The sequence below is a fragment of the Lithobates pipiens genome, unplaced genomic scaffold, assembly GCF_037356315.1.
Source record: "Lithobates pipiens isolate NorthernLeopardFrog02 unplaced genomic scaffold, aLitPip1_a1.2 Scaffold_16, whole genome shotgun sequence".
Classification (NCBI taxonomy): Eukaryota; Metazoa; Chordata; class Amphibia; order Anura; family Ranidae; genus Lithobates; species Lithobates pipiens.
In genome coordinates this window covers 2,404,808-2,416,961 of record NW_027507748.1, presented here as the reverse complement: position 1 = coordinate 2,416,961, position 12,154 = coordinate 2,404,808, and positions in this window count along the sequence as shown.

Genomic DNA, 12,154 nt, shown 5'->3' with positions numbered 1-12,154 from the left:
GAATTACCAATGTGTAGGTGTATGGACAGACTGAGTGACCAATGTGCAGATGTATGGACAGACTGAGTGACCAATGTGTAGGTGTATGGACAGACTGAGTGACCAATGTGTAGATGTATGGACAGACTGAGTGACCAATGTGTAGATGTACGGACAGACTGAGTGACCAATGTGTAGATGTATGGACAGACTGAGTGACCAATGTGTAGGTGTATGGACAGACTGAGTGTCCAATGTGTAGGTGTATGGACAGACTGAGTGACCAATGTGTAGATGTATGGACAGACTGAGTGACCAATGTGTAGATGTATGGACAGACTGAGTGACCAATGTGTAGGTGTATGGACAGACTGAGTGACCAATATGTAGATGTACAGACAGACTGAGTGACCAATGTGTAGGTGTATGGACTGACTGAGTGACCAATGTGTAGGTGTATGGACAGACTGAGTGACCAATGTGTAGGTGTACGGACAGACTGAGTGACCAATGTGTAGGTGTATGGACAGACTGAGTGACCAATGTGTAGATGTATGGACAGACTGAGTGACCAATGTGTAGATGTATGGACAGACTGAGTGACCAATGTGTAGATGTATGGACAGACTGAGTGACCAATGTGTAGATGTATGGACAGACTGAATTACCAATGTGTAGGTGTATGGACAGACTGAGTGACCAATATGTAGATGTATGGACAGACTGAGTGACCAATGTGTAAGCGTTTGGACAGACTGAGTGACCAATGTGTAGATGTATGGACAGACTGAATGACCAATGTGTAAGCGTTTGGACAGACTGAGTGACCAATGTGTAAGCGTTTGGACAGACTGAGTGACCAATGTGTAGATGTATGGACAGACTGAATGACCAATGTGTAGGTGTATGGACAGACTGAGTGACCAATGTGTAGATGTATGGTCAGACTGAGTGACCAATGTGTAAGCGTTTGGACAGACTGAGTGACCAATGTGTAGATATATGGACAGACTGAATGACCAATGTGTAAGCGTTTGGACAGACTGAGCGACCAATGTGTAGATGTATGGACAGACTGAGCGACCAATGTGTAGATGTATGGACAGACTGAGTGACCAATGTGTAGATGTATGGACAGACTGAGTGACCAATGTGTAGATGTATGGACAGACTGAGTGACCAATGTGTAGGTGTATGGACAGACTGAGTGACCAATGTGTAGATGTATGGACAGACTGAGTGACCAATGTGTAAGCGTTTGGACAGACTGAGTGACCAATGTGTAAGCGTTTGGACAGACTGAGTGACAAATGTGTAGATGTATGGACAGACTGAGTGACCAATGTGTAGATGTATGGACAGACTGAATGACCAATGTGTAAGCGTTTGGACAGACTGAGTGACCAATGTGTAAGCGTTTGGACAGACTGAGTGACCAATGTGTAGATGTATGGACAGACTGAATGACCAATGTGTAGATGTATGGACAGACTGAGTGACCAATGTGTAGGTGTATGGACAGACTGAATGACCAATGTGTAGATGTATGGACAGACTGAGTGACCAATGTGTAGGTGTATGGACAGACTGAGTGACCAATGTTTAGATGTATGGACAGACTGAGTGACCAATGTGTAGATGTACGGACAGACTGAATTACCAATGTGTAGGTGTATGGACAGACTGAATTACCAATGTGTAGATGTATGGACAGACTGAGTGACCAATGTGTAGATGTACGGACAGACTGAATTATCAATGTGTAGGTGTATGGACAGACTGAGTGACCAATGTGTAGATGTACGGACAGACTGAATTACCAATGTGTAGGTGTATGGACAGACTGAATTACCAATGTGTAGATGTATGGACAGACTGAGTGGCCAATGTGTAGATGTATGGACAGACTGATTGACCAGTGTGTAGATGTATGGACAGACTGAGTGACCAATGTGTAGATGTATGGACAGACTGAGTGACCAATGTGTAGATGTATGGACAGACTAAGTAACCAATATGTAGATGTACAGACAGACTGAATTACCAATGTGTAGGTGTATGGACAGACTGAGTGACCAATGTGTAGATGTATGGACAGACTGAGTGACCAATGTGTAGGTGTATGGACAGACTGAGTGACCAATGTGTAGATGTATGGACAGACTGAGTGACCAATGTGTAGATGTACGGACAGACTGAGTGACCAATGTGTAGATGTATGGACAGACTGAGTGACCAATGTGTAGGTGTATGGACAGACTGAGTGACCAATGTGTAGGTGTATGGACAGACTGAGTGACCAATGTGTAGATGTATGGACAGACTGAGTGACCAATGTGTAGATGTATGGACAGACTGAGTGACCAATATGTAGATGTATGGACAGACTGAGTGACCAATGTGTAGGTGTATGGACAGACTGAGTGACCAATGTGTAGGTGTATGGACAGACTGAGTGACCAATGTGTAGGTGTATGGACAGACTGAGTGACCAATGTGTAGGTGTACGGACAGACTGAGTGACCAATGTGTAGATGTATGGACAGACTGAGTGACCAATGTGTAGGTGTATGGACAGACTGAGTGACCAATATGTAGATGTACGGACAGACTGAATTACCAATGTGTAGGTGTATGGACAGACTGAGTGACCAATGTGTAGATGTATGGACAGATTGAGTGACCAATGTGTAGATGTATGGACAGACTGAGTGACCAATGTGTAGATGTATGGACAGACTGAGTGACCAATGTGTAGATGTATGTACAGACTGAGTGACCAATGTGTAAGCGTTTGGACAGACTGGGTGACCAATGTGTAGATGTATGGACAGACTGAATAACCAATGTGTAAGCGTTTGGACAGACTGAGCGACCAATGTGTAAGCGTTTGGACAGACTGAGTGACCAATGTGTAGATGTATGGACAGACTGAGTGACCAATGTGTAGATGTATGGACAGACTGAATGACCAATGTGTAAGCGTTTGGACAGACTGAGTGACCAATGTGTAGATGTATGGACAGACTGAATGACCAATGTGTAGATGTATGGACAGACTGAGTGACCAATGTGTAGGTGTATGGACAGACTGAATGACCAATGTGTAGATGTATGGACAGACTGAGTGACCAATGTGTAGGTGTATGGACAGACTGAGTGACCAATGTGTAGATGTATGGACAGACTGAGTGACCAATGTGTAGATGTACGGACAGACTGAATTACCAATGTGTAGGTGTATGGACAGACTGAATTACCAATATGTAGATGTATGGACAGACTGAGTGACCAATGTGTAGATGTACGGACAGACTGAATTACCAATGTGTAGGTGTATGGACAGACTGAATTACCAATGTGTAGATGTATGGACAGACTGAGTGACCAATGTGTAGATGTATGGACAGACTGAGTGACCAGTGTGTAGATGTATGGACAGACTGAGTGACCAATGTGTAGATGTATGGACAGACTAAGTGACCAATATGTAGATGTACATACAGACTGAATTACCAATGTGTAGGTGTATGGACAGACTGAGTGACCAATGTGCAGATGTATGGACAGACTGAGTGACCAATGTGTAGGTGTATGGACAGACTGAGTGACCAATGTGTAGATGTATGGACAGACTGAGTGACCAATGTGTAGATGTACGGACAGACTGAGTGACCAATGTGTAGATGTATGGACAGACTGAGTGACCAATGTGTAGGTGTATGGACAGACTGAGTGACCAATGTGTAGGTGTATGGACAGACTGAGTGACCAATGTGTAGATGTATGGACAGACTGAGTGACCAATGTGTAGATGTATGGACAGACTGAGTGACCAATGTGTAGGTGTATGGACAGACTGAGTGACCAATATGTAGATGTACAGACAGACTGAGTGACCAATGTGTAGGTGTATGGACTGACTGAGTGACCAATGTGTAGGTGTATGGACAGACTGAGTGACCAATGTGTAGGTGTACGGACAGACTGAGTGACCAATGTGTAAGTGTATGGACAGACTGAGTGACCAATGTGTAGATGTATGGACAGACTGAGTGACCAATGTGTAGATGTATGGACAGACTGAGTGACCAATGTGTAGATGTATGGACAGACTGAGTGACCAATGTGTAGATGTATGGACAGACTGAGTGACCAATGTGTAGGTGTATGGACAGACTGAGTGACCAATGTGTAGATGTATGGACAGACTGAATTACCAATGTGTAGGTGTATGGACAGACTGAGTGACCAATATGTAGATGTACAGACAGACTGAGTGACCAATGTGTAGATGTATGGACAGACTGAGTGACCAATATGTAGATGTATGGACAGACTGAGTGACCAATGTGTAAGCGTTTGGACAGACTGAGTGACCAATGTGTAAGCGTTTGGACAGACTGAGTGACCAATGTGTAGATGTATGGACAGACTGAATGACCAATGTGTAGATGTATGGACAGACTGAGTGACCAATGTGTAGGTGTATGGACAGACTGAATGACCAATCTGTAGATGTATGGACAGACTGAGTGACCAATGTGTAGGTGTATGGACAGACTGAGTGACCAATGTGTAGATGTATGGACAGACTGAGTGACCAATGTGTAGATGTACGGACAGACTGAATTACCAATGTGTAGGTGTATGGACAGACTGAATTACCAATGTGTAGATGTATGGACAGACTGAGTGACCAATGTGTAGATGTACGGACAGACTGAATTATCAATGTGTAGGTGTATGGACAGACTGAGTGACCAATGTGTAGATGTATGGACAGACTGAGTGACCAATGTGTAGATGTACGGACAGACTGAATTACCAATGTGTAGGTGTATGGACAGACTGAATTACCAATGTGTAGATGTATGGACAGACTGAGTGACCAATGTGTAGATGTATGGACAGACTGAGTGACCAGTGTGTAGATGTATGGACAGACTGAGTGACCAATGTGTAGATGTATGGACAGACTGAGTGACCAATGTGTAGATGTATGGACAGACTAAGTGACCAATATGTAGATGTACAGACAGACTGAATTACCAATGTGTAGGTGTATGGACAGACTGAGTGACCAATGTGTAGATGTATGGACAGACTGAGTGACCAATGTGTAGGTGTATGGACAGACTGAGTGACCAATGTGTAGATGTATGGACAGACTGAGTGACCAATGTGTAGATGTACGGACAGACTGAGTGACCAATGTGTAGATGTATGGACAGACTGAGTGACCAATGTGTAGGTGTACGGACAGACTGAGTGACCAATGTGTAGGTGTATGGACAGACTGAGTGACCAATGTGTAGATGTATGGACAGACTGAGTGACCAATATGTAGATGTATGGACAGACTGAGTGACCAATGTGTAGGTGTATGGACAGACTGAGTGACCAATGTGTAGGTGTATGGACAGACTGAGTGACCAATGTGTAGGTGTACGGACAGACTGAGTGACCAATGTGTAGGTGTACGGACAGACTGAGTGACCAATGTGTAGATGTATGGACAGACTGAGTGACCAATGTGTAGGTGTATGGACAGACTGAGTGACCAATATGTAGATGTACGGACAGACTGAATTACCAATGTGTAGGTGTATGGACAGACTGAGTGACCAATGTGTAGATGTATGGACAGACTGAGTGACCAATATGTAGATGTATGGACAGACTGAGTGACCAATGTGTAGATGTATGGACAGACTGAGTGACCAATGTGTAGGTGTATGGACAGACTGAGTGACCAATGTGTAGATGTATGGACAGACTGAATTACCAATGTGTAGGTGTATGGACAGACTGAGTGACCAATATGTAGATGTATGGACAGACTGAGTGACCAATGTGTAGTTGTATGGACAGACTGAGTGACCAATGTGTAAGCGTTTGGACAGACTGAGTGACCAATGTGTAGATGTATGGACAGACTGAATGACCAATGTGTAAGCGTTTGGACAGACTGAGTGACCAATGTGTAAGCGTTTGGACAGACTGAGTGACCAATGTGTAGATGTATGGACAGACTGAATGACCAATGTGTAGGTGTATGGACAGACTGAGTGACCAATGTGTAGATGTATGGTCAGACTGAGTGACCAATGTGTAAGCGTTTGGACAGACTGAGTGACCAATGTGTAGATGTATGGACAGACTGAATGACCAATGTGTAAGCGTTTGGACAGACTGAGCGACCAATGTGTAGATGTATGGACAGACTGAGCGACCAATGTGTAGATGTATGGACAGACTGAGTGACCAATGTGTAGATGTATGGACAGACTGAGTGACCAATGTGTAGATGTATGGACAGACTGAGTGACCAATGTGTAGGTGTATGGACAGACTGAGTGACCAATGTGTAGATGTATGGACAGACTGAGTGACCAATGTGTAAGCGTTTGGACAGACTGAGTGACCAATGTGTAAGCGTTTGGACAGACTGAGTGACCAATGTGTAGATGTATGGACAGACTGAGTGACCAATGTGTAGATGTATGGACAGACTGAATGACCAATGTGTAAGCGTTTGGACAGACTGAGTGACCAATGTGTAAGCGTTTGGACAGACTGAGTGACCAATGTGTAGATGTATGGACAGACTGAATGACCAATGTGTAGATGTATGGACAGACTGAGTGACCAATGTGTAGGTGTATGGACAGACTGAATGACCAATGTGTAGATGTATGGACAGACTGAGTGACCAATGTGTAGGTGTATGGACAGACTGAGTGAAAAATGTGTAGATGTATGGACAGACTGAATGACCAATGTGTAGATGTATGGACAGACTGAGTGACCAATGTGTAGGTGTATGGACAGACTGAGTGACCAATGTGTAGATGTATGGACAGACTGAGTGACCAATGTGTAGATGTACGGACAGACTGAATTACCAATGTGTAGGTGTATGGACAGACTGAATTACCAATGTGTAGATGTATGGACAGACTGAGTGACCAATGTGTAGATGTATGGACAGACTGAGTGACCAGTGTGTAGATGTATGGACAGACTGAGTGACCAATGTGTAGATGTATGGACAGACTAAGTGACCAATATGTAGATGTACATACAGACTGAATTACCAATGTGTAGGTGTATGGACAGACTGAGTGACCAATGTGCAGATGTATGGACAGACTGAGTGACCAATGTGTAGGTGTATGGACAGACTGAGTGACCAATGTGTAGATGTATGGACAGACTGAGTGACCAATGTGTAGATGTACGGACAGACTGAGTGACCAATGTGTAGATGTATGGACAGACTGAGTGACCAATGTGTAGGTGTATGGACAGACTGAGTGACCAATGTGTAGGTGTATGGACAGACTGAGTGACCAATGTGTAGATGTATGGACAGACTGAGTGACCAATGTGTAGATGTATGGACAGACTGAGTGACCAATGTGTAGGTGTATGGACAGACTGAGTGACCAATATGTAGATGTACAGACAGACTGAGTGACCAATGTGTAGGTGTATGGACTGACTGAGTGACCAATGTGTAGGTGTATGGACAGACTGAGTGACCAATGTGTAGGTGTACGGACAGACTGAGTGACCAATGTGTAGGTGTATGGACAGACTGAGTGACCAATGTGTAGATGTATGGACAGACTGAGTGACCAATGTGTAGATGTATGGACAGACTGAGTGACCAATGTGTAGATGTATGGACAGACTGAGTGACCAATGTGTAGATGTATGGACAGACTGAGTGACCAATGTGTAGGTGTATGGACAGACTGAGTGACCAATGTGTAGATGTATGGACAGACTGAATTACCAATGTGTAGGTGTATGGACAGACTGAGTGACCAATATGTAGATGTACAGACAGACTGAGTGACCAATGTGTAGATGTATGGACAGACTGAGTGACCAATATGTAGATGTATGGACAGACTGAGTGACCAATGTGTAAGCGTTTGGACAGACTGAGTGACCAATGTGTAAGCGTTTGGACAGACTGAGTGACCAATGTGTAGATGTATGGACAGACTGAATGACCAATGTGTAGATGTATGGACAGACTGAGTGACCAATGTGTAGGTGTATGGACAGACTGAATGACCAATCTGTAGATGTATGGACAGACTGAGTGACCAATGTGTAGGTGTATGGACAGACTGAGTGACCAATGTGTAGATGTATGGACAGACTGAGTGACCAATGTGTAGATGTACGGACAGACTGAATTACCAATGTGTAGGTGTATGGACAGACTGAATTACCAATGTGTAGATGTATGGACAGACTGAGTGACCAATGTGTAGATGTACGGACAGACTGAATTATCAATGTGTAGGTGTATGGACAGACTGAGTGACCAATGTGTAGATGTATGGACAGACTGAGTGACCAATGTGTAGATGTACGGACAGACTGAATTACCAATGTGTAGGTGTATGGACAGACTGAATTACCAATGTGTAGATGTATGGACAGACTGAGTGACCAATGTGTAGATGTATGGACAGACTGAGTGACCAGTGTGTAGATGTATGGACAGACTGAGTGACCAATGTGTAGATGTATGGACAGACTGAGTGACCAATGTGTAGATGTATGGACAGACTAAGTGACCAATATGTAGATGTACAGACAGACTGAATTACCAATGTGTAGGTGTATGGACAGACTGAGTGACCAATGTGTAGATGTATGGACAGACTGAGTGACCAATGTGTAGGTGTATGGACAGACTGAGTGACCAATGTGTAGATGTATGGACAGACTGAGTGACCAATGTGTAGATGTACGGACAGACTGAGTGACCAATGTGTAGATGTATGGACAGACTGAGTGACCAATGTGTAGGTGTACGGACAGACTGAGTGACCAATGTGTAGGTGTATGGACAGACTGAGTGACCAATGTGTAGATGTATGGACAGACTGAGTGACCAATGTGTAGATGTATGGACAGACTGAGTGACCAATATGTAGATGTATGGACAGACTGAGTGACCAATGTGTAGGTGTATGGACAGACTGAGTGACCAATGTGTAGGTGTATGGACAGACTGAGTGACCAATGTGTAGGTGTACGGACAGACTGAGTGACCAATGTGTAGGTGTACGGACAGACTGAGTGACCAATGTGTAGATGTATGGACAGACTGAGTGACCAATGTGTAGGTGTATGGACAGACTGAGTGACCAATATGTAGATGTACGGACAGACTGAATTACCAATGTGTAGGTGTATGGACAGACTGAGTGACCAATGTGTAGATGTATGGACAGACTGAGTGACCAATATGTAGATGTATGGACAGACTGAGTGACCAATGTGTAGATGTATGGACAGACTGAGTGACCAATGTGTAGGTGTATGGACAGACTGAGTGACCAATGTGTAGATGTATGGACAGACTGAATTACCAATGTGTAGGTGTATGGACAGACTGAGTGACCAATATGTAGATGTATGGACAGACTGAGTGACCAATGTGTAGTTGTATGGACAGACTGAGTGACCAATGTGTAAGCGTTTGGACAGACTGAGTGACCAATGTGTAGATGTATGGACAGACTGAATGACCAATGTGTAAGCGTTTGGACAGACTGAGTGACCAATGTGTAAGCGTTTGGACAGACTGAGTGACCAATGTGTAGATGTATGGACAGACTGAATGACCAATGTGTAGGTGTATGGACAGACTGAGTGACCAATGTGTAGATGTATGGTCAGACTGAGTGACCAATGTGTAAGCGTTTGGACAGACTGAGTGACCAATGTGTAGATGTATGGACAGACTGAATGACCAATGTGTAAGCGTTTGGACAGACTGAGCGACCAATGTGTAGATGTATGGACAGACTGAGCGACCAATGTGTAGATGTATGGACAGACTGAGTGACCAATGTGTAGATGTATGGACAGACTGAGTGACCAATGTGTAGATGTATGGACAGACTGAGTGACCAATGTGTAGGTGTATGGACAGACTGAGTGACCAATGTGTAGATGTATGGACAGACTGAGTGACCAATGTGTAAGCGTTTGGACAGACTGAGTGACCAATGTGTAAGCGTTTGGACAGACTGAGTGACCAATGTGTAGATGTATGGACAGACTGAGTGACCAATGTGTAGATGTATGGACAGACTGAATGACCAATGTGTAAGCGTTTGGACAGACTGAGTGACCAATGTGTAAGCGTTTGGACAGACTGAGTGACCAATGTGTAGATGTATGGACAGACTGAATGACCAATGTGTAGATGTATGGACAGACTGAGTGACCAATGTGTAGGTGTATGGACAGACTGAATGACCAATGTGTAGATGTATGGACAGACTGAGTGACCAATGTGTAGGTGTATGGACAGACTGAGTGAAAAATGTGTAGATGTATGGACAGACTGAGTGACCAATGTGTAGATGTACGGACAGACTGAATTACCAATGTGTAGGTGTATGGAAAGACTGAATTACCAATGTGTAGATGTATGGACAGACTGAGTGACCAATGTGTAGATGTACGGACAGACTGAATTATCAATGTGTAGGTGTATGGACAGACTGAGTGACCAATGTGTAGATGTACGGACAGACTGAATTACCAATGTGTAGGTGTATGGACAGACTGAGTGACCAATGTGTAGATGTATGGACAGACTGAGTGACCAATGTGTAGATGTATGGACAGACTGAGTGACCAATGTGTAGATGTATGGACAGACTGAGTGACCAATGTGTAGATGTATGGACAGACTGAGTGACCAATGTGTAGGTGTATGGACAGACTGAGTGACCAATGTGTAGGTGTATGGACAGACTGAGTGACCAATGTGTAGATGTATGGACAGACTGAGTGACCAATGTGTAGATGTATGGACAGACTGAGTGACCAATGTGTAGATGTATGGACAGACTGAGTGACCAATGTGTAGATGTATGGACAGACTGAGTGACCAATGTGTAGGTGTATGGACAGACTGAGTGACCAATGTGTAGATGTATGGACAGACTGAATTACCAATGTGTAGGTGTATGGACAGACTGAGTGACCAATATGTAGATGTATGGACAGACTGAGTGACCAATGTGTAGTTGTATGGACAGACTGAGTGACCAATGTGTAGATGTATGGACAGACTGAATTACCAATGTGTAGGTGTATGGACAGACTGAGTGACCAATATGTAGATGTACAGACAGACGGAGTGACCAATGTGTAGATGTATGGACAGACTGAGTGACCAATATGTAGATGTATGGACAGACTGAGTGACCAATGTGTAAGCGTTTGGACAGACTGAGTGACCAATGTGTAAGCGTTTGGACAGACTGAGTGACCAATGTGTAGATGTATGGACAGACTGAATGACCAATGTGTAGATGTATGGACAGACTGAGTGACCAATGTGTAGGTGTATGGACAGACTGAATGACCAATGTGTAGATGTATGGACAGACTGAGTGACCAATGTGTAGGTGTATGGACAGACTGAGTGACCAATGTGTAGATGTATGGACAGACTGAGTGACCAATGTGTAGATGTATGGACAGACTGAGTGACCAATGTGTAGATGTATGGACAGACTGAGTGACCAATGTGTAAGCGTTTGGACAGACTGAGTGACCAATGTGTAAGCGTTTGGACAGACTGAGTGACCAATGTGTAGATGTATGGACAGACTGAGTGACCAATGTGTAGATGTATGGACAGACTGAATGACCAATGTGTAAGCGTTTGGACAGACTGAGTGACCAATGTGTAAGCGTTTGGACAGACTGAGTGACCAATGTGTAGATGTATGGACAGACTGAATGACCAATGTGTAGATGTATGGACAGACTGAGTGACCAATGTGTAGGTGTATGGACAGACTGAATGACCAATGTGTAGATGTATGGACAGACTGAGTGACCAATGTGTAGGTGTATGGACAGACTGAGTGACCAATGTGTAGATGTATGGACAGACTGAGTGACCAATGTGTAGATGTACGGACAGACTGAATTACCAATGTGTAGGTGTATGGACAGACTGAATTACCAATGTGTAGATGTATGGACAGACTGAGTGACCAATGTGTAGATGTACGGACAGACTGAATTATCAATGTGTAGGTGTATGGACAGACTGAGTGACCAATGTGTAGATGTACGGACAGACTGAATTACCAATGTGTAGGTGTATGGA